At 34.0% G+C, this 26647-nt stretch overlaps 1 long non-coding RNA gene across 1 annotated transcript; it reads right to left on the bottom strand.

Moving 5' to 3' along the window:
- Positions 1 to 577: 577 nt before the first annotated feature.
- On the bottom strand, positions 578 to 26371 carry LOC117063434. The gene is made up of 2 exons (XR_004428925.1): positions 26267 to 26371; positions 578 to 649 (listed from the first exon to the last, which is right to left on the bottom strand). It is a non-coding gene; the product is annotated as an uncharacterized LOC117063434 (long non-coding RNA).
- Positions 26372 to 26647: the final 276 nt, after the last annotated feature.

Below are 26647 nucleotides of genomic sequence, written 5' to 3'. Positions count from 1 at the left end.
CCATGAAATGAGTAGTAAAATATAGCAAAGGCTTCAAAGACTAACGAACTTAAGTTTTAAGTCTTGGTAAATCCCCTACAGTTAGTAGCTATGTTTTATGATTTGAAAATGAGGACAATCATACCTCTATCACACACACAGTGTTGTAACAATATTAGTAATCTTTAATATTCTTTGAACCGTCATGACATCTTATTTTTTATTTTTTATTTTTTTTGAGATGCTGTTTAACTCTTATTGCACAGGCTGGGGTGCAATGGCGCGATCTCGGGGAGCCAGATCGCTTGAACCTCTGCCTCCTGGATTCAAGCGATTCTCCTGCCTCAGCCTCCTGAGTAGCTGGGATTACGGACATGTGCCACCACACTCAGCTAATTTTGTATTTTTAGTACAGACGGGGCTTTTCCATGTTGAGCAGGCTGGTCTCAAACTCCTGACCTCAGGTGATCTGCCCACCTCAGCCTCCCAAAGTGCTGGGATTACAGGCATGAGCCACCGCGCTCAGCCCATCTCAAGCAAATCTTAAAGGTTCTTATTAACGAACAGCTACTATAATAGATTCTTTCTTTTTTTTTTCTTTTTTTTGAAACAGTGTCTCGCTTTTTCCCCCAGACTGGAATACATTGGTATGATCTTGGCTCACAGCAACCTCCAGTTCCTGGGTTCAAGTGATTCTCTTGCCTCAGCCTCTGGAGTACCTGGGATTACAGATGTCTGCCACCACACCTGGTTGATGTTTGTATTTGTAGTAGAGATGAGGTTTCACCATGTTGGTCAGGCCGGTCTCAAACTCCTGGCCTCAAGTGATCCACCTGCCTTGGCCTCCCAAAGTAGAATGGACTTATTTAAGAACAGACTACATCAAAACTTAAAACTCATGTCCACTTTGAACCTCCTTTCATTCTCTAAGTAGAGTCCTGACCAGTGGCCTAGAGACGAGCAGTTGCAGAGGTGGATGTCGGGAGTTGCAGAAATGTGTATTCGTTCAAATACTGTTCTGTCTCTCCCCCACAGTGGACATTTGTGGTTACACCAGGGTTAAAGAAGAGAAAAGGGCGGTAAGTAAAAGTGCAATTTTCCTTTTACTTGACTGATGTGATAGGTGATACCGTCTCTTAAACCCTTTTCTCAATTCCTGCTTCTAGAACTTCAATCATAGCTTCTTTTGGTAGAAATTTCCTCACTCTAGCTGGCTGCCAACTTAGGTAGATTTCTTTTATCACAACTTCAGTTTCATTACCTTCCTCTGCCCATCTTTTCCCCAAGAAAATAAAACGTACCCTCGACCTTAGTAAATAGTGAACATGCAGCTTGGCTTATGCTCCCCTCTCATAGTGCCTTGTTATCAGGAGTCACCTCCTGTCTTCAAAGTTTCCCAGTTGAGAAATAAATACCAGATCTTGCCTCCTCATCCAGTGAATGTGTATACAGGTATCAACAGTATCACACATATATAGGAAGAGTGTGAGATAAAATGTCCTCTTATGTGGCAACCCCAGTGTCTATGGGAGACTTCCCAGGAATGCCCACCTTAGGCTGAGGAAAAGAATGGGGAGAAATGGCCAGGGCCAGTGGCTCACGCCTGTAATCCCAGAACTTTGGGAGACCGAGAGGAGCGGATAACGAGGTCAGGAGATCCAGACCATCCTGACTAACACGATGAAATCCTGTCTCTACTAAAAATACAAAAAAATTAGCCGGACGTGGTGGCGGGCACCTGTAGTCCCAGCTACTGGGGAGGCTGAGGCAGGAGAATGGCGTGAATCCGGGAGGCGGAGCTTGCAGTGAGCTGAGATCGCGCCACCGCACTCCAGCATGGGCGACAGAGTGAGACTCTGTCTCAAAAAATAATAATAATATAATAATAATAATAATAATAATAATAATAAAACAAACAAAAACTTGGGGAGATATATAGTATTTTCCTGATAAAATGCCAGATCTCTTTGCATCTGTGATTTCCTTAAAGAATCTCTTCAGAAATCTAATCTACCCTTATTTGAACAGTAGTTGTGTGATAGAGCTAATAGAGGAATGGCAATCTTTTACATTTTTTGACTCACCAAATTTTGTTTAGCACCATTACTTAAAACCTGATCACAGTAGTATGCTTTCTCCTCTGTTTTGAAGCTCTAGTAAAATTTTGAAGCAACAAGAAAAGTTCCCCAGCATATTCTGATACACATATAAAACACTTAAGAACGTTTTACTCAGTGAACCATAAAAGTCTTATTCTACTATATGTAGATTTTAAGGGTCTCGAATTCTAATGAGACAGCAACATTTTTTGCTATTCATACCAATAATGGATGAAAACAATCAAAATTCACTTTAAACTCATATGCTGTAATTCCTTTTGTATCATAATGTATGGTAAAGTAAAATAAAACATACAGAGACAAATCTCTGAAGTTAAACATTTTATTTGAGAAGAAAGAATTGCAATTTGGAGCACACACATAGATTGGGTTGTCTTTGGTGTGTCCAAAGAACAAAGAGAAGGTTAGAGATGTTATCCAAAAAAGAAACATGTATTCTTTGAGAAAGTTAATTGGCATAGTAAGGTTGTGGAGAGCTGGTAAGTTTGGATTAATGAAAGAGGACAATAATGAAACTATTACAGTTACAGCAGATCCATTAGATACTGGTTCTAGGTTACAGCAAACAGTTCTAGCAGCCAGGCTCATCCAAAATTGCATTCTTAGAGCAATGTTATATGCTCAGTACTTTATTCCCCCAAGCATCTTGACTGTGTTTTAGTTGGGTGGGACAAGAAAGAACGAACTCATGATCAACTCTCAGAAGTATAGCAGAATACAAACTTATAGTGATATTATTTTTTAAAAATTAAAATGATATTAATAAAACTAAAAAACTGAAATAAATGTGTTACTGGATTTTGTAAATATGTTATTCCAGATTTGGAATTTATTGTCCTGCTATGTTGTTTTTAAAACAATTTTTTAGTATAATAATTAAAAAAATTTTTTTGGTTTTGTTTTGGATTAAGAGGAATGCAAAATATTATCCATTTCCATTATCGTATTCTCCTATTTATATGTCATAATAGTTATGGGGAGAGTTTTCTAAATAACAATGAGGTTATTAACAGTGTTTAAATGTAACACAATTTAAATATTTAAATATTTTAAATATTTTATTTAAATATAATAATAATTTGCATATATCTCATGAACTTGTTTCTTTTTGGAGCAGAAAGAAATGATAAATATCATATAGTTCAATTGTGTGTTTTTTTACAGAGAAAGAATTTGAGGAATAGAGAGAAAATGTCAACATCTAGGGTCTTATATTTAATAAACAGTAAATGTGAATTATAAATAAAACTTACAATTCTGGTACTCTAATAGTTCTGCTAAGCCATGAGTCTCCCAAATTAAGTGCTTCTCTAGGAAGCCTTATGGTTTCTTTTAATAAATTAAATTTTGTGACAGTATGCTGTGCCCTTGTGTGATTATTGGTAGTTATTTAAATTATTAATTCAAAAACTGTTAATAAACACCTCATTTTCTAAAGTAGAACAAAAAGCTTCAACTTTTTTCTAACACAGCATCCAATATTTGCCATGAAGTGTTTCTGTCTTTTCAATGAATTTTTTATTCTAAGTTATTATAGAAAACATAATAGAAGCATGAACAGATCAACTGGTATTTAATTAACTAGAATTCCTAGGTGAATTGTAGTGGTGTTTTGCTATTTGTCAACATGAATGAATTTAGAAATTCAACATAAATATTTTAACAGACATATTTTATGAAATATAATAGCTAACTTTGAAAAACATGCAGTTTCAGAACAAAACTGAGTTGATTAATTTTATAGCAGACTCTAACTTTTATGTTTTCAAAGCAGCAGTGATTCATGAGTAATTTGGTCCTATGGGTAAATATTAATTATATCAGATAAAACATAATGTTTCAAAATGTTATAAACAGTATCCAAGTTTGCCTTTATCATACAAATATATGAAACATTTATTGCAAGAAAAATAGTAAAATATACATTAAAACAGTAAAGCTTAAAAAATTTAAACTATCACCAAGTTTGCATATACATTTATAATTCTATATTACACCCATTATTTATAGAAATGTGTGTTTTAGAAAGGTCTTTCATAACAATATCTTATTTGACCACTACAATAACCAGAATATTTAGGCATGGTGGAAGACTTTTTAAAAAGTTTTATACACAGAGTAAATCTCTGTTAATAAAATAACTACTTCTTTTTTTTTTTTTTTTTTTGATCTTGCTAACATTTTTTTTTCTTGATTTTTTAAATTATACTTTAAGTTCTGGGATACATGTGCAGAACAAACAGATTTGTTACACAGGTATACACTTGCCATGGTGGTTTGCTGCACCCATCAACCTGTCATCTACATTAGGTATTTCTCCTAATGCTATCCTTCCCCTTGCCCCCAACTCCCTGACAGGCCCCAGTGTGTGATGTTCCCCTTCAGGTGTCCATGTATTCTCATTGTTCAACTCCCACTTATGAGTGAGAACATGTGGTGTTTAGTTTTCTGTTCTTGTGTTAGTTTGCTGAGAATAATGGTTTCCAGTTTCATCCATGTCCATGCAAAGAACATGAACTCATCCTTTTTATGGCTGCATAGTATTCCATGGTGTATATGTGCCACATTTTCTTTATCCAGTCTATTACTGATGGGCATTTGGGTTGGTTCCAAGTCTTCACTACTGTGAATAGTGCTGCAATAAACATACGTGTGCATGTGTCTTTATAGTAGCATGATTTATAGTCTTTGGGTATATACCCAGTAATAGGATTGCTGGGTCAAATGGTATTTCCAGTTCTAGATCCTTGAGGAATCACCACACTGTCTTCCACAGTGGTTGAACTAATTTACACTCCTACCAAAAGTGTAAAAACATTCCTATTTTTCCACATCCTCTCCAGCATCTGTTGTTTCCTGACTTTATACTGGTCACCATTCTAACTAGCGTGAGATGGTATCAATGTGGTTTTGATTTGCATTTTCTCTAATGACCAGTGATGATGAGTCTTTTTTCCTATGTTTGTTGGCCACATAAACGTCTTCTTTTTAGAAGTGTCTGTTCATATCCTTTGCCCACTTTTTGATGGTGTTGTTTTTTTCTTGTAAATTTGTTTAAGTTCCTTGTAGATTCTGGATATTAGACCTTTGTCAGATGGATAGACTGCAATTGTTTGTTTGTTTGTTTTTTGAGGTGGAATCTTGCTCTGTCTCCCAGGCTGAAGTGCAGTGGCTCGATCTTGGCTCACCACAATCTCCGTCTCCCTGGTTCAAGTGATTCTCCCGCCTCTTAAACTAGATACAATTTGTTAATATTTTAGTAGGTACTTTTAACAATGGGAAAAGTGTTTTTAATACTAAAAAATTAAAAGCCACCTTACAGATTAGGAAACTAAGGTTCAGATAGCATCACGTACTTATGTTCTACAATATAATGTTACTTCTAACATAAATTAAGGGTTAGCTTTAACCGTTGCTGTTCTTTGCTGCCCTTCAGAATACAATTTAATCATTAATTTTTATATGAAGACTTTTCTCAATTGTATTTCTTCTCATTCTATCTTTTCATGATGGAAATGTTTATATTTTATAATCTAATCATATTGCAGGCATTCTAATAAGCACTTACCTTCTGTTATGGCAATTAGCCTTAGTAATGTTACATTTGGTTGTTTTCATGTTATATATTGATTAAAAGCTTAAATCAATGGGTTGATTGCTAGTTATTTGTTATCCCAAATTTATATAAAACCTAGCACATATTTTTACATGAGTTGATGTTGGCTAACCATTCTTACAAACACAAAGAGATGGGAAAGTATGTTACAATCCCAAAGAATCCTTCTTTCAATTCATTATAGAGACCCCATTGTTTGGCAGCTGGGCCAATATTTATGAACTGCGATTCAGAAGGGAAAAGAGGATCGAGGCTCTTTCTGAGTTGAAGTTGCAAGATGTAATGTGTCTGCACTAGCTTGTCATATGTTTCTAGTCATGTGGTGAAAGATGATTTGAGAGAACAAAGAGCAAAAAGAAGCAGAATAGTCAAAAACGGAAAAAAAAAATGCTGTCAGGAATCAGGCTTCGGGACTGAGGTGTTTTGAGGTCTTGGCTGCTACATTGTCCTTCCTGTAGTTTAGTTACATGAGCCAGCAAATTATTCTTACTGCCTTTTTACATAAGCCAACATATCTTCAATTTTGTACCAGCAAAGAGTTTGAGATGGGTTATCACTCTGCCTCCCAGGCTGGAGTGTAGTGGCATGATCATGGCTTACTACAACCTCCTGGCTCCCAGGCTGAAGCGATCCTCGTGCCTTAGTCTCCTGAGTAGCTGAACTACAGGTGTGCACCACCACCCTTGGCTAATTTTTGTATTTTTGTAGAGATGGGTTTTTGCCGTGTTGCCCAGGCTGCTCTCAAACTCCCGAGCCCAAGCAATCTGCCCACCTCGACCTCCCAAAGCGCTGGGATTATAGGTGTGTGCCATCGCATTCATCTGAGTTGTGCTTCTTTTTAATATTAAAAAGAGAAAAAAATAGAGCTGATAAAGATGTTTCCAGATCTCATAAGATGAGAGTACTTTTCTAATATTTTTTATACTGTGTTTGTCTTTTATAATTAAAGTCCTCAAATTGTATTGTCTTGTCCCAGTAAACATTCTTTTATGGTGCCATGTAACACACTTCACTGATAGATAGATAATAATTGCTGATGTTGCAACCCACTATAGTTTTTTTTTCAAATAATAAAAACTAACATTTTAAAAACGAATTGTGTTTTTATAATAAAAACCAACAGCTAGTCATCTTCCCTCACCATCAAGTTGATAATTTAATATTTGTATCAATTTGCAAGGTATTTCATAATTGACTTTTTTTTTTACTCAGCCATGTATAAAGTTTAACCATGTAAAACTATAAGAAAGATTTTCATTAGATACATATTAACTTCATAATTCATGTAGAAAATTGGTGACAGGAAACAATATGCTTATTTTAATAGTAGAGGAATTGAAAATCAAACAATAAATGTGAACTTCATTTACAGTTAAGGCAGAAATGTCAGTGGAAAAGTACAATTTGTATTTTTTATCTATTAATTAATTATACATAAATAAAACAGATGTGGTATATTTTAGGATATTGGATTTTGAAGATAATGTTACAGACCATTTCCAGGACTTTCCAATAAAATTTCAGTCAATAATTTAAATACAAATACAGATCTTCCTGTATAGGTAAAGTGATCTGAGGAAGTTGGTTAATTTTCAGTTTCTGTATGTTTTTGTAAATTCTTATATTTGGCATAGCAAATAGAAAATTTTTGATAACAGATAATCACAACATCCTTTTGGATATGTGTATTCTACTTGCCACATTTTACTATTTTTAAATGTGACACATTTAACTTTACACATTCACATATTAAAGTTTAAATATTATTAGTTTGCCCATCAATGAGAAAAAGAGAACAATTAATTGAAATTGCCATTTACTTATTTTTCTCTAACATTCTACAAAAATTTATTGAATAGATTCTTTGATGCATCTGAGGGATAAATGGTTGAAAAAGATGCATTTCTTTCCCTTATGGTGTGTTTAAAAAGCTAGAAGAAAAAATTACAATGTAGTGTGACAAATGTAATTGATGACAGGAAAAAGAGAGAGAGAGAGAGAGAGGAAGAAAGAAAGAGAGAAAGAAAGAGAAGAAAGAGAGAAAGAAAGAAGAAAGAAAGAAAGAGAAAGAAGAAAGAAAGAAAGAAAGAAAGAAAGAAAAAGAAAGAAAGAAAGAAAGAAAGAAAGAAAGAAAAAGAGAGAGAAAGAGAGAGAGAAAGAGAGAGAGAAAGAGAGAGAGAGGGAGGGAGGGAGGGAGGGAAAGGCTTAAAAGGACACTGATTTAAACCCGGTATAGGCAGCGCTAGATTCAGAGAGAAGGTGACACTTCAATTGTCTTGAAATCAAGCAAATTTCCTTGAGAACTTTGGGGGAAAGAGAACACAAATATGAAGGATCCAGAGAATGTTATTCGAAATTGTTTTAATTAGATGGACATCTTATTCACTAGTACTAGAAGGAAGAAAGAATGAGTGTGGCATTGATGCATTTTTAGGTGAGGAGGGATGAGTGAAGATCATTTGGTTTGCACCTTATACATCAGTTTTTTAGGAAAAAATGCAAGGAAATGACCCAGAAGTCTGCATATAACAACATGAAATAATAGTTACATGACAATGATAAAGTCAGATGGCCTAAGCCTCAAAGTAGAATGAATTAATGAATTAATTAATTTGCAAGAAGCTAAAACAAGAACAAGAAATTGCATTGGAATGTATCAAAGAGAACATAACCCCTGAGCCCCTGCCTCCCAGCCTGACCCAGCACGTCCAGCCCTAGGATTGTACTAGCAACAGAAGGATCAAATGTCCTCAGGGAAAAGCCAGTTTAAGTCCTGACCATTTTATTGAAAAGATATGCAGATGTTCGGCATGACTCAAAGAGAGAAGTTAGATTGGAATACTATATTTCTCACAAGAAGAGGCTTTGAAGGATTGAAATAAGCAATACCAGCAACAGTTTAGAGCAGTAGTTAATGGCTGTTTGTTCAATGTCTGAAGCAATCAAATGCCACCTTTGGAGTTGTGATCTAAAAGGAAAGTAACTTCAACATGCTTAACTAATGATGCAACTAATGGCTAGTCAGAAATTTACTCTCATACTAAAGATCTTCAGGGTTTCTTCAGAGTTTTTCCTAAAAATGTCAAATATTGTTTTTAATCTCTAGAGATCTATTCACCTGCTAAGAAATAAAAATGGAAAAGCTTCTTCCAATAAATCTCAAATATAATGAAAATTCTATTAGTCTAGGAGAAATTATTTACTTTTTATTTGGACTTGTAGAAAGTAGTTTTCTGTTGTTTTGTTTATTTTTGCCTGAAAGAGGTTCAAATACAACCCCTAGAGCCACATTTTAGAAGACTATCATCAAAGGGAATCTGCAGGACAGTTCTTATTTCTTTTAAATTTTTTTCAGTTGAACCCATATTCAAATACTTTATTGTTCAATAAATATCCAATGCTCTTTCTCTATTCTCGATCACCCAATCTGGGTATCTAAAAATATGCCTCATTCTGGTCTATCAGATATGTGTAGCTGGCCAGATGTGGTGGCTCACACCTGTAATCCCAGCACTTTGGGAGGCTGAGGCAGGCAGATCACCAGAGGTCGGGAGTTTGAGAACAGCCTGGCCAACCTGGTGAAACCCTGTCTCTACCAAGAAACACAAACTTAGCAAGATGTGGTGGCGTGCACCTGTAATCCCAGATACTCAGGAGGCCGAGGTGGGAGAATCACTTGAACCCGGCAGGCAGAGGTTGCAGTGAGCCGAGATCTCGACACTGCACTCCAGCTTGGGCGACCATGAGACCCTGTCTCAAAAAAACCAACTGACCAACCAAACAAACGTGTTATCTAATTACACCTCTTTGTATATTTGAATAAGTATGAGGAAAAATTAGTGCCAGATATTTCCAATTGATTCAGTCTTCAATGACGCATCAATTCTAAGTCTATATAGGGTAATTAAGATTTTGCTTTTTTTCATAGTCCGCACATATTTTTAAAGGTAATTTTAGAGCAGTTGAGCACTTCAGCACTAACAGTACTCTTTTTCTTGACAATGCTTACCTTGACATTTCTAAAAAGTGAGTGAATGAATTATTTCTGCTAATATTCAAGTAATGTCTCAGCATGATGAAAAAGATTCATGTTTAAGAAATTGCATGGAAATCTTTTAGATACCAGATGGCTACAGTGATCCTAGGTCTCTGCAGGAAAAAAAAAAAAATGTTCACAAGTTAAATATGTAGGTAGGGCTCTCACCCATCCTTGATCTCTGCACTAGACTATTGATTTCATTAAGGATGCAATATAGCCCAGAGTCTTTAAGCAAACACATCCCCCCCTTAAAAATCAAATAGAGGAATAGGCAAAGAATTCTCTTTCATCTATAAATTATGAAGCCAAGTTCAAGAAATTCAAACTACTTGAAAAGGAGTGTTTGATTTCTTATGTAATGAAATTGTAAAAAATAAAATAAAATAAAAACTCAGTGCAGACTTGCTCAAATGAAGAGAACTTTAATATTTTTAATACTAGCCTAGGACTCTACATGCAACTGTTATCTGGAAATGAATTGTAAGATGAACACATTATATAAGCGATGAGCAGCAAAGCTTAATCTCAGAATAAATGTTCATTGACTGCACTTTCTTTTCAGGAAAAACATAGTTATCATTATGCACGCACACACACATACACACACACAGACTTCTTTGAGCCACCATCTTTCTCATTGTCTTTTCTCTGGCTGAGGGAAGAGATTGCTCTAAAAATGAGGAAACAAAACAAATTTTAAGTACATGCTAAATTTCTTTCTTTTATTCTGTTTAAGAAATAGCAAATCTTTAGTCATTACTTACTTTTAAATGATTAAATGAGAGTACTGACAAAAATGACTACTTTAATATATTCATAGACTACTTTAATATAAAATAGTTCTATATCCTGACAATATCCCTTTAGAAGACAGTGTAAATTTGTTACTTTAAAGCCATTCACAATCTTTTTCACTCCTTTTTTCCCCTACCTTTTAGGTGGCAAAATTAATATATCTACCTTCTCACATGTGCACATATAAAAGAAATCAAGTCAAAAAAGAAAAGGTAAAAGTGCTTTAGTAGAACATAGTTCAAAATGCTATTACCAAAAATAATAAAGATACATTTTTTATTAAGAGAAAATGCTCTTTTTCTTTCCTGGAACACAGACCAAATGAAGAGTTACAGCACATCTCTTGCTTGTGATTGGAAAGCCACAAATTAATGACAAAAGAGCAGAAGTGAAAAATAAAAGAATATGTGCCCTTTGTGATCCATTTGAGCCTTGGGCAGCATATCTGTGAGCCTACCGCTTTAGCACCTAAACCTTACCTAAAGTTTAGATTTTAAAAATTTGTAATTAGTTATGCTACTATAGAGTGTTCTCTGTTTGCTGCAAAAATGTGATTAACATTAAATGACATACTCCATAAATAAGAGGACCTTTCCTAAATTGAACTACTACTTATTTCTTCCATTCAATTCTGCAGTAATGTTGGAAAAAATCAGGGTATAATTTTTTTGGCTTTTTAAAAACATTTTATAATTTGACACAAGCCTATCCCAATAATATGATTCCTTTCAGAGTTTCTTTTATGATACGTGAATCACTTAGACTTACTACTTTTCTAGGAATAATGTTTCTACTATTTTTACTGGGTTCATACCTTCTTTCAAACACTCACAATCTTTCACAAACCACACTCAAAACACTCTACGTGGGAGACAGGGATGGAGAAAAATAAAACACCATAGCAATTTAGTTATTTATACATTATTAACATTATTATTATTGTTATTGAGGAAAAGACTTTTAGAAAAATAATTCGAGTAATAAAAGCTATTGTTTAGATATGTGATCTAGACTTGCAGAAAGAATACAGTTGATTTATTTAGAACATGCCAATTGCGACATATATTTGATATAACTTCTTGTTTAGATGGACATAATCTCTTATATATGATATCCATGTAATGGTATGTTTTAAATCATTTTACTATCATTTTAACAAGTTTCTTATGAATAAAAACTCATTTACTTGCTTTGCTTTAATATGTTTATATCTCATTAAGTACATATGAAATCTGTTGGTTCTGCATACTAAATGTAACATATATTACATAAAATTATCATTCAAATTATGAATATTTAAAAGGTTTGGTTTATACATAAAATATGATATACATAACATATACTCATTTGGATTATTGGTGGATGGTTGATCTTTGTGATCTTTAAGTCACTTTCAAGCCTTGTTCTCAGTAGTTTAAAGCAACTTTTTTTTTTTCTTTTTGAGACAGAGTTTCACTCTGTTACCCAGGCTGGAGTGCAGTGGCAAGATCTCGGCTCATTGAAACCTCTGCCTCCCAGGTCCAAGCGATTCTCCCGTCTCAGCCTCCAGAGTAGCTGAAACTACAGGCCCACAACCATGCCTGACTAATATTTTGTATTTTTAGTAGAGATGGGGTTTCACTATATTGGTCAGGCTGGTTTCAAACTCCTGACCTCAGAGGTGATCCACCCACCTGGGCCTCTCAAAGTGCTGGGATTACAGACATTAGCCACTGAGCCCAGCCTAAAAGCTTTTTTTTTTTTTTTTAATCTAAAAGCATCCATGTATCTCTGTTTTATTTCTTTATTAAACGGAGTATTTTATTCCTATCTATTCCTAATATTCCATAATAATTCCATCTAAATGATCATATAAAAGCATGCAGTATTTAATTTTTTAACATTTACTTTTTTGAATAAAACACCAACTTTGTTTCTTCTAGAAGTTCTGCAACAACAGAAAATGTGTGACAAAATGCCAGAATTATTAGTCTTCCTTTAGTTCCTGAATATAATTAAGAAAGAAAATTAACCTGCTAAGTTTTTCCACAATGTTTGAATTTATATGAATTCACCTTCACTGCAGTGACTAGATAGTAATGTTAATTTGAACATGGCTGCAAAGTGTGTGCAAGCTAAAGGACAATTCAGCTATAAAAAGTCCTATTTCAGTAACGCTAGGTATTTCTGGCTTCTCATTTCTAGTAATTTAAAGAAGAAGCCTGCAGACTTTCCTATTATGCCTGTCACATCTGCCGTTTTATCTCCATACCTCCGAAATCAGTAGCAATGCCTCTCAGTCCCCAATTGCATCTGGTAGGTGATGATGTAGACCTAGTCATCCAGGATCCAATGATATAGCAACGCTTGTTCTTTCCTATTCATAAAGCAGTTTAACATTACTAATAAACAAGAAGTTTTAAAAGGCATATTTTAAACAAAAAGTCAATTTGTTCTTGCAAATGAAAAAAAAAATAGATATAATAAAATGCCATATTTCCTTGTTACCATAAAAGAAAAAAGGAAAAATTAGAATTACAATCCTTCCAACCCCAAATATGTGTATTCCCGTTTTGCATTGTAACATCGATGTTACCATATAAAGTACCTGTATAAATAGTTTTTGCATAATCCATTCTATTGCCTCTATATTTTATAACTTTCAATATATATTCACATAAATTTTTTAAATGAAAAAAATTTACTTACTTTTAAAAAGAAAATTCATTTGGGATGACTCGGAAGTTTGTTTTATTTTCCATTAAGTTAGTGGAAAGATGAATTGGTTATTTTTCTTGCGGCTTCTGAACACATAGTCACATGTCTATACCTGCCAAGGATTTGCTAATAAAACACAATTATGTGCTAACTTGACTCTTACAAATTCAATACTGAAAGAAAAAATCTCAAAATATAAAACCAAAATGAAACTAATTATCTAAATAAAATATAGTTTATTCAGTTATATTTGAAAATATTTTTAAATTTGAAATATAAAATATTTTTATATATGAAATACATGTAAAGAGGAGGTACACAGTAGTGACTAAGCATTGATAGTGGTAGAAGTCTGTCATAAACAGCTAGTGTTTTAAACCTCAGCTCCACCACTTATAAACTCTGCAGTCTTGAAGCCTCAAGGCCCTAAAGTTCCCCATTGGAAAAGCAATAATTTTAACAATTGTCATGTAGAGTCAATGAAAAAAATTCAAGGATAGTTTCTCCCTTGAGTAAGTGCTGAATAAATACTAGATGTTGATATTATTTTCCTTTTTATAAATTAATCTCAGTTCAAATTTTCTTTACAAACTGAAGAGACTTAACAGAGTTTAGAGTTGTTTACAAGCTAGATGTCTTCCGGAACTTCCCCATCAAATACACACAAAAAAACACAAATAAACAGGTCTCTGGGGAAAGCTACACCTCTTTATTTTATATTCACAAATAGTGTTGACAGATGAAATATGCCAAGTTAAATTTGAATATTTTACAGCGCGGTGGCTCAAGCCTGTAATCCCAGCACTTTGGGAGGCCGAGACGGGCGGATCACGAGGTCAGGAGATCGAGACCATCCTGGCTAACACGGTGAAACCCCGTCTCTACTAAAAAAAAAAAATACAAAAAAAAAAAAAAATTCCCAGATAAAATACATCCAATTAAATTTCAGTGTCAGAAAAACAAGAAATAATATTTTAGTATGACCCAAATATAGCAAAGAACATGCTTACTATAGGTCATATAATTATTCATTGCTTATCTAAAATTTAAATGTAACAGACACTTCTGTACTTTATTTGCTAAATCAGGCAACCCTTATCCACAATGCAATTAGCATTTAAGAAAACATTATAAGGAAATATGTTGAACTTGGTTTAAGGCAACCACAAAATTTATTTGACCATAGAATGTTATTTGAAGTTAACATCTATTAGTACATTGATGATCTAGAAAAGTCATCAATCTAGAAAGGCTTTTTAATTTCGTATTTTAATTTTACAGGTGAGAAAACTAAAAGAAGACACTTTACTGAGTTTGTCCTGATAGTAGAGGTTGGATGCTAGTCACCTTATCATCTAGGCTGCATTCCCTCCGTTCTTTTCAAGACAATTTTCTGTTCTTTTTAATTTTATCTTTTTTCACGTAAGAGCTCTGAAGTAATAAATTCTCCTTATTACAATATACTGATTTGTACATAATTTAGACATCAGTAACTTTTAGCATGTATTATCTTATTCACTTGATTCATATCTAGTTTTGAATGATCAACTTTTTATTATAAATATATTGATTATATAAACTATGAAATTAGTAAATTTTCAACTGTACTTGTTCATATTCAGAAACAGATTGGCTATACCTTATAAATTCTATACCTTATACACAGAAAACATTTAAAAAACAATGAAGTTTGTTATGGAAGCTTGGACAAAGTTATATCAGAAATCCAACACTATAGTTTGATTTCTATCCACAACCCGGTAATACGATAGTGCAAACAAACCAATAAATACACAAGAAAACATATTTTTATCTCAATGGAATTTTTGAAATACAGGAGTGTAAAGGCATGAAATGTGATTGAGAGTGGAGAACATATACTTTCAGGAAAGCTCTCTTTCTTATTTTTCTATTTTAGTGAAAGCGAAATATTTAGCATGTAACAAATGTTATACAATATTTTGATGAGACTGTTTTCAAACTTGAGGTAATTTTTACTTTGTTTTCAGAATTAATTGTAATGCTATTAAAAATATATTATTTGGTTGTAAAGTTTTAAAAAATGTATTAGATAAAAGTTTCCATCTCAATCATAGCAGAATAGATTTTTTAAACTGTTTTATAAGGAAACAAAATTTGTGTAAGTTTCTTCTTGAGGCACTGCTTAAGAATCCCCACGCTAATCCAGTTCTTATAATAATTTTGGCAGAGTCAAATGACCTATCCATGCAGTTTGTGTAAAATTAAAAAAACAAACTTCTATTTGAAGTAGGAGTATATGAGAATAGCAGAATTTTTTAAAATATTTACTTTCACTGTGTGGGTGTTCATATAACGTAAGGAAACCACTCCTGGATAGTTCAGGCAGCATGATGCATTTTTGAAGTCCATGTTTCCCTTGAAAATGTTTTAAATCCTATGGTGAAGATTAAATCCTTGATCCCTCTTGCACGAGATAAACTCTAGTTTCTCTAGAAGTTCAAAGCTAAAGGCTTACTTAAAATAAAAGGGGTATGAGTCTTGAAATAAACAGTTTTCCAGCCTCACTGTTTACTACAATTTCATAGAATGCCTAGTGTTATTTAAGCATGGCAACATTTTTATATGCTTTTCTTTGTAATATTTACTCTTATAAGAGTTCCAGGGCTATGAATAACTATTTTCCAAAAAAATAATATCACAGTGAATTTACTTAATTTCCCTAAAACATGTAAATATATAGGTAGGTGGAAATTAATTTATAATGTTCTGGGAAATAGCATACAGATCTTTAGATGGAAATATGTCTTGTAGCAATAATTTACCATTTAAACATATGTATTATCAATTTTATGTTAGTCTAAAATTTTATATTATTCATTTAAAAAGAAGGAAAGATTTTTCTGTTTGCAATAAATCTTTGTTTTCTGTATTTTGAGAAATTTATTTTTGGTCATTAGCACATTTTTGTCTTTGAAAAGTTGTTTTGAAGTAACTGGAATTCATGTGACTAAAGTCTGTGACTAAATTCCAAACTGGCTATAACTGGCCAGCTTTGGAAACAATAAAATACCTGTTATGAATGCAAAATAGAATAAATTAACAGTGAAATTCTAATGAATCAAATTGCTATTAAAACTAATTCATTTAAATATATTTATTATCTATTATCATGTGGATTTAAAGATCACAAGTGCCTACTTTTACATCATATTATCTATTTATTATTTGCTGTCGTCAAAGTAAGCCCAGTTGCTAAACACTGAAATCTTTTTCAAAATAAGCAAATTATTCATTATATTATAAGATGCAATTATTTAGAGGAAAAATATTGAATGCTTTAAAATGATAGATTGTAGAATGTCTAATTACTGCAATATACTATTAATACTGTTTTAGATATAACTTAATCATAAAAAGAAGGACTTAAAATCAACAGTGAAATATAGGGTTGCAAGAGTGGGATAATAATCTTTGCAACAAGATTGTGATAAATAACTCAAGTAAAACTGCACTATTTGTAGCAATAACTAGGATATATTCATTTATTAAGTAATCATTTTTAAATACAAAAACACTGTCAAATTCTAATGTTGATAATTTTCTTAAGAAATGACACCAATGGGTAAATATTTCAACAATCATACAACTAAAGAAACTGGTTGTTGATTCCCACAACACTTTGTTTTAAATAAAACTCTGTGTTCAATGTAGTATTGTTAATTCCAGAAATGAAAGTTAAACCATACGTTGACAATAATGATTTATATGTGTAACAAAAATATTGATGACTCTGAATATAAATCCATGTTTATACTAAAAGTGAGCATGTGTCAGTCAATTCATTCTTTCGTATACAATTTTCCATAGTATCCATGTTTCATAATGATATTATATCCATGTATAATTTTTTAAAGTTAAAAAATGCTTTATACCCAGCTAACCATTTACCTAGTGGTGTTCATATGGCTTCTTTATGTTAAAATACCATGCAGTGTATTAAGTGTTAACCACAACAAACAATCACAGAAACCTTGTCGTATTGGCCAGGTATCATCACATAACACTGACCTGTTTTACAAACAATTGAAAGAGAACAGTCTTTGTTGTTTTAGAGGCATGGTGTGTTTGACAAAGAGAGGAGGTAATTTATCCAATTATCCAATGTGTTGTATTGTGGTGATTTATAGAAATAATTAGATACAAGGAAAGATAGCTGGGTTAAGAAGAAATCTTTTCTCTAATAAGGATTTTATGAGAAATGATTTATGCATTTATGTCAAGAAAGAAAGATGAAAAATCATAACAAGAAAAAAGATGAAAATTATAAGGAAATAAACAGGAAGTTCAAGGAATGAAGTGAAAAAATTGAATTTTTTTTTTTTTTTTTTTTTGAGACAAGGTCTCGCCCTGTCACCCAGGCTAGAGTGCAGTGGCACAATCACTGTTTACTGTATCCTTGATCTCCCTGGCTCAGGCAATTCTCCCACCTTAGCCTCCGGAATAGCTGGGATTACAGGCGCAGACCGCCACACCTGGCTAATTGTTTTGTATTTTTTTGTAGAGACGGGTTTCACCATGTTGCTCAGGCTGGTCTTTCTTTTTTCTTTCTTTCTTCCTTTTTTTTTTTTTTTTTATACTTTAAGTTCTAGGGTACATGTACACAACGTGCAGATTTGTTACATATGTATACATGTGTCATGTTGGTGTGCTGCACCCATTAACTCGTCATTTACATTAGGTATATCTCCTAATGCTATCCCTCCCCACTCCCTGCACCCCAGGACAGGCCCTGGTGTGTGATGTTCCCCATCCTGTGTCCAAGTGTTCTCATTGTTCAGTTCCCACCTATGAGTGAGAATATGCAGTGTTTGGTTTTTTGTCCTTGTGATAGTTTGCTGAAAATGATGGTTTCCAGCTTCGTCCATGTCCCTACAAAGGACATGAACTCATCCCTTCTTATGGCTGCATAGTATTCCATGGTGTATATGTGCCACATTTTCTTAATCCAGTCTATCATTGATGGATATTTGGGTTGGTTCCAAGTCTTTGCTATTGTGAATAGTGCTACAATAAACATACGTGTGCATGTGTCTTTATAGCAGCATGATTTATAATCCTTCGGATATATACCCAGTAATGGGTTGGCTGGGTCAAATGATATTTCTAGTTCAAATACTTGAGGAATCGCCACACTGTCTTCCAAAATGGTTGAACTAGGTTACAGTCCCACCAACAGTGTAAAAGTGTTCCTATGTCTCCACATCCTCTCCAGCACCTGTTGTTTCCTGACGTTTTAATGATCGCCATTCTAACTGGTGTGAGATGGTATCTCATTGTGGTTTTGATTTGCATTTCTCTGATGGCCAGTGATTATGAGCATTTTTTCATGTGTCTGTTGGCTGCATAAATGTCTTCTTTTGAGAAGTGTCTGCTCGTTTGCCCACCTTTTGATGGGGTTGTTTTTTCCTTGTAAATTTTTTTTTTTTTTTTTTTTTTTTTTTGAGACGGAGTCTCGCTCTGCACCTAGGCTGGAGTGCAGTGGAGTGATCTCAACTCACTACGAGCTCCACCTCCCAGGTTCACGCCATGCTCCTGCCTCAACCTCCCAAGTAACTGGGACTATGAGCTCCTGCCACCATGCCCAGCTAATTTTTTGCATTCTTAGTAGAGACGGGGTTTCACCATGTTAACCTGGATGGTCTTGATCTCCTGACCTCGTGATCTGCCCACCTTGGCCTCCCAAAGTGCTGTGATTACAGGCGTGAGCCACTGCACCCGACCTTGACCAGGCTGGTCTTAAATCCCTGACCTCATGTGATCTTCCTGCCTCGGCCTTCTGAAGTGCTGGGATTACAGGCGTGAGCCACCCTGCCTGGCTAGAAAAGCTTAAAATGAAATGATGAGTCTAAATTTAATATGGAATAAAGAAGTAAAGAAGTGGTCTTAAGCAGATGGACATTTGTGATGGACATTCCATAGGATGAACTCCAGTGAATCATTGTATAATCCTTTCCCCTTGATTGTGGTGGGACCTAAAATTAGATTCTAGCTAAAAGATGACAATGGTGATGGGAATGCCAGTTCCAGGGTTAGGTTATGTCACATTTTGTAATTAGAAGACTTCATTTTCGAATGCTGGAGAGACCTATTCTCTTGTTAGCCTCTAAGAAGCAAGTTGTCATGTTTTGAGACATTTGGGTGAGATTCACCCATGAGAGGAAATTGTTGTGGCTTCTGGGACATGAGGGTGCTTCCTGAAGAAGTCAGCAAGAGGCCAGGTCCTGGGTTGTAGAACAAGGAAATAAATTTTGCTCATCTCTAAATGAGCTTGGAGGGATATTTGTCTCAGTTAAACCTTCAGGTGAAAATGTAGCTTCTCTGACTCCTTAATTTCAACCTTGTGAGACCCTCTACAGCAGACCTAGCAAAGCCATGCCTAGATTCCTTACCCACAGAAATCGACATAATAATTGTGTATTCTTAAATCATTAGGTTTATGGCAATTACACAGCAATTGAAAAATAATATGGTATTTTCGTGTAGATGGTTAGTTTGTGGGGACATTTAAGTCATTCGTCCACATAGCCTATTTTCCTCTGTGCACATTTACTGTTCAAATTAGAACGTTCAAAGTTATTTTCTTCTTTCTGACTATTTAGAAGACAACAACCTCCCTGGTAAGTAAACCTTAAGTATAGCAACAGGATATTAAATATATTTGAAGTATATGCACAGCTTGATGTTGTACTCATTTCATTTTTAGTGTAGTATAGCAAGTTTAACTGCCTGATGCCAATTAGCCATAATGAGAATTATGGAACTAAACCACAGTGCACTACACTGAAAATTGAATCACTGGGTTTCTTACTGACTTCATGCTTTTTGTTGAAGGACATATAATTTATATTAAAGACTTCTCTTTTTTCCTACCTAAGAAACATTGGTTACCGTTATTTGAAACTATATTAAGACTCTGATTAACATATACAAAATTTAATTAATAAAATTACTTACTAAAGAAAAGACAGAAAAAAGTATATGTATATACCATGTACAGCATAATATTTTCAAGTCTATATACATTGGGGAATGACTAAATCTAGCTGATTATCTTTCCCTGACATAATTATCATTTTTTTGAGGTAAGAACACTTTATATCCAGTCTCAGCATTTTTCAAGAATATATTAGTTTATATACAGTTACTACATGATTAGTTGTATATTCAAGAAATCTATCATACAACATGTGACTACAATTAACAAAGTTAGTGTTCATATCTCTTCTCCAAAGAAAAGCTAAAGTTCATTTATGTTATGATGCCTTTATTTAGTTTAACATAAAATACATAAAAATTTCTGAATATATTTCCCTGTGTTTCTTCATAATTGTTATATTGGTAATTCAAATTTTAAAACAATTTGAAATACATTATAAATCCCTTAAATAGCTATAGCAGAGTACTAAATATAAAATTCTATTAATTTAACAGAATAGCATGTAAAACTTTATCACAGCTGCTAATTGTGACATTGAACTCAGTAATTTCAGAAACATGAATGTATTCTCTGGTGTATTGTTTTAAATAATGAGACTTTGGTATGAAACTAAAAAATTTTTTAGAAAAATTAAATCTAAAGAAACAAAATATACCCCTCTTCCCCCGCCCACACACACCACACTTATACAGCTACTCTCATAGAAAACTCACAATTACAAACTGAAATCTCAGGAGCGTCTTCCTCCTGAAGCCACGGGATGCGAACTTAATAGTTGCTTCTGACTTTTCAGATGAAAACTTCAAAACTTCTCATCATGATTTTATGCATTCAACAAAGACATAGCACAACATTGTGCCAGAATGGTTCCAAGCACCTCAACAAGTTGGATCATCAGTCCTTTTAACAATCTTATAGAATTAGATTAGAGTGATTTTTAAGAAAATGCAGTTCTTTGTTCATTTTTAAACATCCACCCATTTTGCTTTGTGATTGCAGTACAGAGTGAACCTGGCTTGAGGAACCTACTCTCTCTAGCTTTTCCTAATTGGAGAGTTTCATGTACTTAGTTTACTGGCAGAATGGAAGGATGTGGTGTTCTGCATAAGTGAAATCCAAATAAAGTTATCTTACTCTAAACAAAGATAATTTTCTGAAAATAACTAGTGGGTTGTGGCTGTAAAATTCCTACATGTATAATAGAAATTGTGTGTGTACAACAGTACATGTCGTTCTCCCAGTTCTCAGTCTGTGATGCTGCTCCCACCGTTCTTCACTACTGCAAACATTTACTAATCCGGTTTTGAACATGAACTTTATTTTCTCAAAATATGTTAGCATCTGACTAGGATTTCCTCTGAAGAATAACCAAGTTCAGGCAAGACCTATTGTTCCACCATAGAAATCAGTGCTTGTTTCACTACAAGTTCAGGATACAGAGTCTAAACCACTGTGCCACTGTCTAAGTCATGTTTAAAAGCATAATTTCTTAAAAACATTCAGTTTGCTACAATTGATTTTTAGCAACTTTATGTATTGGTTTTTGTTGAAAAATTGAATACAGCTTAATTGATTCTATATCATACCTTGGACACTTCCAATACCTATCAATATTTAAACACCCCTAAGGTTATTCCACCTTAGAGCCTCACATCTGCACACTTCTGTGTTACATCTATCTTTAACAATTTTTTCATCCATTCCAAAACATTTCATACTGATCTTCAGAGTTCCTATTCCACAGTTACATTCTTGTATACTCCTGACTTCGTATTACGGGATTCTCCCACCTCCTGTAGGTCATAAATAAAACTTAGCATTCTGCTTTTGTACTATTAGATTTTAAGGTCTGCTTTATGATTATTATTGTGAATGCACATATAAGATTTCTGTATTAGATATATTAATTATTGATTCTTACATAACACTTGTGCCATCTCCTTTTGCCTTCAGTTCTTATTACTTGGGCAAGGTGCTGATAATCATGACATCCTACACATGTAACACAGATGAAGAATATGAAAATATGAAATCTATTTGCTTAGATGAGTGCTGCTCCCCTTCCCCCTAAAGAAAAGGAGAAAAATCTTTCCTCCAAAAAAAGAATCATGAGTCCTTACTCTAATTTAGAGTGTAAATAAGTATATCCATGGGAACGGTAAATCCCAGGACTCATACCCCTCCTTGAAATTTAAAATATAGCTCTGAAGAGGTAAACCTACATGGAGTTCTCTCTGTTTAATCAGCCATAAATTACATTCCAAGACTCATTTTTCTAATTCTGATTTCAAGTTTCATTAAATATTATTAAGAAGGCACTAATAATGCAATGCAGGACAGCAAACACATATGTACACCTACCAGTATACACACACGCTTCACAATTGCACAGTTACTTTATATTGAGGCTTCAAAGTTGCCATTTTTATTAGGTCACCGTGCCCCGATTTCCTACTATAATTTCTAGATCATCATTAAACCACCTAAAGACAAACAGTTTCTTTCTTGGAGGGTCATATCAAGCATCTCTTTCTTCATAGCCATTTCACCTCATTCAAAATAGTTACTTGTATCCTTACCCTTTCTACTTCTATTAAAATTTGAAACTATATGAACAAAACTCTTAACCATCTTGGAATAATCTTGAATTCTCTCTCTCTCTCTCTCTCTCTCTCTCTCTCTCTCTCTCTCCCTCTATATATATACACACACACACACACACACACACATATGTGTGTATATATACATATAATATATACAATGTGTGTGTGTATATATATAATCTATAAAAAATCTACGCTTACACTTTTATAATGTTTTCATGTATATGATCCTTCTCTGCACTCCACTTCAGTCCAATTCAGGCACCTATGGATATAGATACTTGCCAGACCTAGTCATCCACTATACTTTTATACCTCTAAAATAATTAATTGTGCCTTCAAATATGTATCTCTTTTATTTATTATCACTTAGTTTATCCCATTTGTATTAGTCTGTGTTACTAATCTCTGTGTCCCTTGTCTCCATTATCTTTTCTGACAGGTCACGTTATAATAGGCATGACCTGTCAACTTTCTAGCTAATAAAATTCTCTTATCTGTTCCTTGAATATCCCCATGTCTTTTTCCAAAATCTCAATTCAGTTTCCATGGTAGATCCTTATTTTTTCTCAAATTGTTCTTGACAAAGTAGAATATTTATTAAGTGAAAACTATTCATATCAGTGCCATTGCAAAATCTATAATAACAACTGGATTCCACAAAAGCCTCCAAAGTCAGTTCTCATTCATTCTAATAAGGATTTATTTCAAATTAATAATAATTTCCTTAAGATTCCTCTTTAGTATTTACACCATCATGTTTTGCACACACTCTTGCTTCCTGTAGATATAGAAAAGAATGTAGTATAATTGCTTGTGTTTCTATCCTGTCAGAGGATGTTGGTGTTTATTTGCTTCTTCAGACATACTGTTAGACTAAATAGCTGATGTTCTTAGTAGTTGCATATGGCTTTGTCCAATTTCTGGTCAATAAAATTTGGGAAGAAGAGATATATGTTATATTCAAGTATGGTTCCTAAAATAAATACCTTACAATATTATATTTTTCTATTCTCTCATCTCCCACCTGGCTGTAGAGGATCCACCAAAAGATAGCATATTTCTAGAAGATAGCAGAGAAACCAAAGAAAACTTGCTGGGTTTTTGAAATAACACATTTTGCTTTCTTGTTGTTGTTATGCATTACCGTGTAATAAAATATTCATTTTAAATAGTGGCTCCAAACAGCAACAGTTTATTTTATCTCATATTTCTGAATTGACTTGGCAATGCTTTTGCTGTATGTGATGTTAGCTAAAGGGACGGGATGGCTAAACTCTCCAAAATGTCCTAAATTCCAGGGCTGGCATTTGCAGCCAGACGCCAGCTAGGAACTCAGTTGGGCCTCAATTTTCCTCCACATAGGCCTTTACTTACTACAAGTGTAGGAGCTTGGACTTCCTCACAGCATCTGTTTCTTGGTTCTCAAAACAAGCACTTGATGGCAGGGATAGAAGCTGCAGCACTCTTAAGGCCCTGTCTCACATTGTAAACGTTACTCCTGCTCATTTTATTAGTCAAAACAAGTCACTGGGCAAGGCCAGGTTCAAGAGGAGGGAAAGTAAACCCCATATGTCAATGGGAATGTGTCAAAGAAGTTCCAGTCATCTTTATTTCAACACAGTTCACTCTCAGCTTAAAATTTATTTATAATCTTAACACATGTAAAATACATCCATTCTTATCCAAACTCTAATGGTCTCTTCTCATTACAATATGAAAGTTCAGTCTAGATCCAAGTCTAGATTCTTGTTATTTGAATGTCACTAGGCATGGAGGAAGCTCTGTAAGGTCATTCCATATGTGTGGACATGAATTAAAGTAATATATTATTTTCATCCTAAACAGCAAACTTACTAGCAGGTAGTTTTTATTACTAAAATAAATATAGGATTTGGAGTTTCTTACTTCCTTCTTTGTTGGCAGACATTTAACAGCTATTTCATCCTCTGCCTATTGATATTAGTTAATACTGCAGGGAATAATAAATGCAGAAGTGATAGAATGTGATGTATATGTATATGTATATATACTTGTGTTTGTCCAGGTGTGTGTGTGTGCCTGATATGGAACAGGTGGATGAATTTTTTAAACAAAGTTAAATGAAAGGTTTGATCATCATGGTAAAGTTTGAGTATAGAATTGAAGGAAGTGAGATAGCAAGCCATGCAGAAATTGGAAAGTGACAGAGGTAGGAAAATTTTTAAGGCCTTTCAACAATCTAGATAAGAAACATTGGTGCCTTAGACCAGAGGATAAACTTGGCAGAGTAAGAAGTGATGAAATTCTGAACATTTTTGAAAATACTGTCCACAGGATTTTCTGATAGATCGTATGGGACAAGGGAGAGGAAGAAGTCAAGGAAGAATGACACCAATAATTTCTCCATGATGAATTTGAAGAATGGGTTGTCATTAACTGACTTGGGAGAAAATCTGCAGGGTAAACAAGTTTTGGTTAAAAGATTAAAATATAAGTTTTTGATATATTAAGCTTCTAATTCTTACTAGATTTCTAATAGAAATTGCCAACACTACTAGACTTTTGGACATTTGATGCTGAAATTCTGGTCAAATACGGGTGACTACTCAAATAAAATGAGAATTAAGGCTGAACCATTGGCTAAAGCAATATCAAAGTTACCCAAATTCTTGAGAGAGCCGTTTTAGTGGAGTGGTGGAGATAAAAATCTGGTTCGAGTTCATTCACTCAGAATTAAAAGACAAAAACATGAATTTTGACCACTGCTCTATTTACAGCATTAAGATAGAATTTTGCTGATGTCCTGAAGCAGGTTCATAAATTTTTAATAGCATACCATCGCAAAGGAAATTTTCCCATTGTCTTGTTCATTATAGAACATTTAGATGTGATAATCCAGAGGTATTATCCACATGTGGAGAAACTAAACAAGTTCAAAAAGAAGTTAGAATTATATCCTGATATAGGAAGTGGGAATACATTATGAAATATTCAATCAAAAGACTTGTTCAGAGTAATTCTGATATTTTAAGAAGAATTATCTGAAAATAAAGCTGCCTGATTGAAGGTTAAAAGGCCAAATCCATTATAGGACTTTTCTCTTTAAAATTCTCATTAGCCAAGAATAGTTTACACATCTGGACATAGAAACACAAAGTTTTGAATTAAAATGTTAAGAAAAGAAAAAGTAATTTATTTTCTTCATTTCCTTTGACAGAAAGAGAATTATATTTCAACTACTTAGTCCATTATACGAACAGAAACACTAGATACAAGTTAGGTGCTTCTTAAGCTGTAGTAGATGATTCAACATTTTTTAAATTGTTAGAGTTTAGATCCAGAGGTGTTTTTTTTTTTTAATTTTTATTTTATTTATTTCATTTTTTAATTTTTCGGTAGAGTCTCGCTCTGTTACCCAGGCTGGAGTGCAGTGGCATGATCTCCACTCACTGCAACCTCCACCTCCTGGGTTCAAGCAATTCTCCTGCCTCAGCCTCTCAAGTAGCTGGGACTACAGGTGAGTGCCACCACACCTGGCTGATTTTTGTATTTTTAGTAGAGATGGATTTTCGCCATGTTGGCTAGGCTGGTCTTGAACTCCTGACCTCAGGTGATCCACTTGCCTCAGCCTCCCAAAGTACTGTGATTACAGGAGTGAGCCACCGCGCCCAGGCACAGAGGTTATTTTTACTATGGTCTTTTAATTTGGTGAAGTCATGCTCTGATACTCAGTTGTTTTCATATAGTAGGGATTGAAAATGATCAAGGAGGGATGATTTTATACAATCTTTTACAATTTTCGAGGTGGGTACTAGGAGCCTGACATCATGCTGCCTT

Source organism: Trachypithecus francoisi, unplaced genomic scaffold, assembly GCF_009764315.1.
Source record: "Trachypithecus francoisi isolate TF-2019V2 unplaced genomic scaffold, Tfra_2.0 Lachesis_group18, whole genome shotgun sequence".
NCBI classification, from domain to species: domain Eukaryota; kingdom Metazoa; phylum Chordata; class Mammalia; order Primates; family Cercopithecidae; genus Trachypithecus; species Trachypithecus francoisi.
This window is presented reverse-complemented; position numbering and strand designations above follow the sequence as displayed.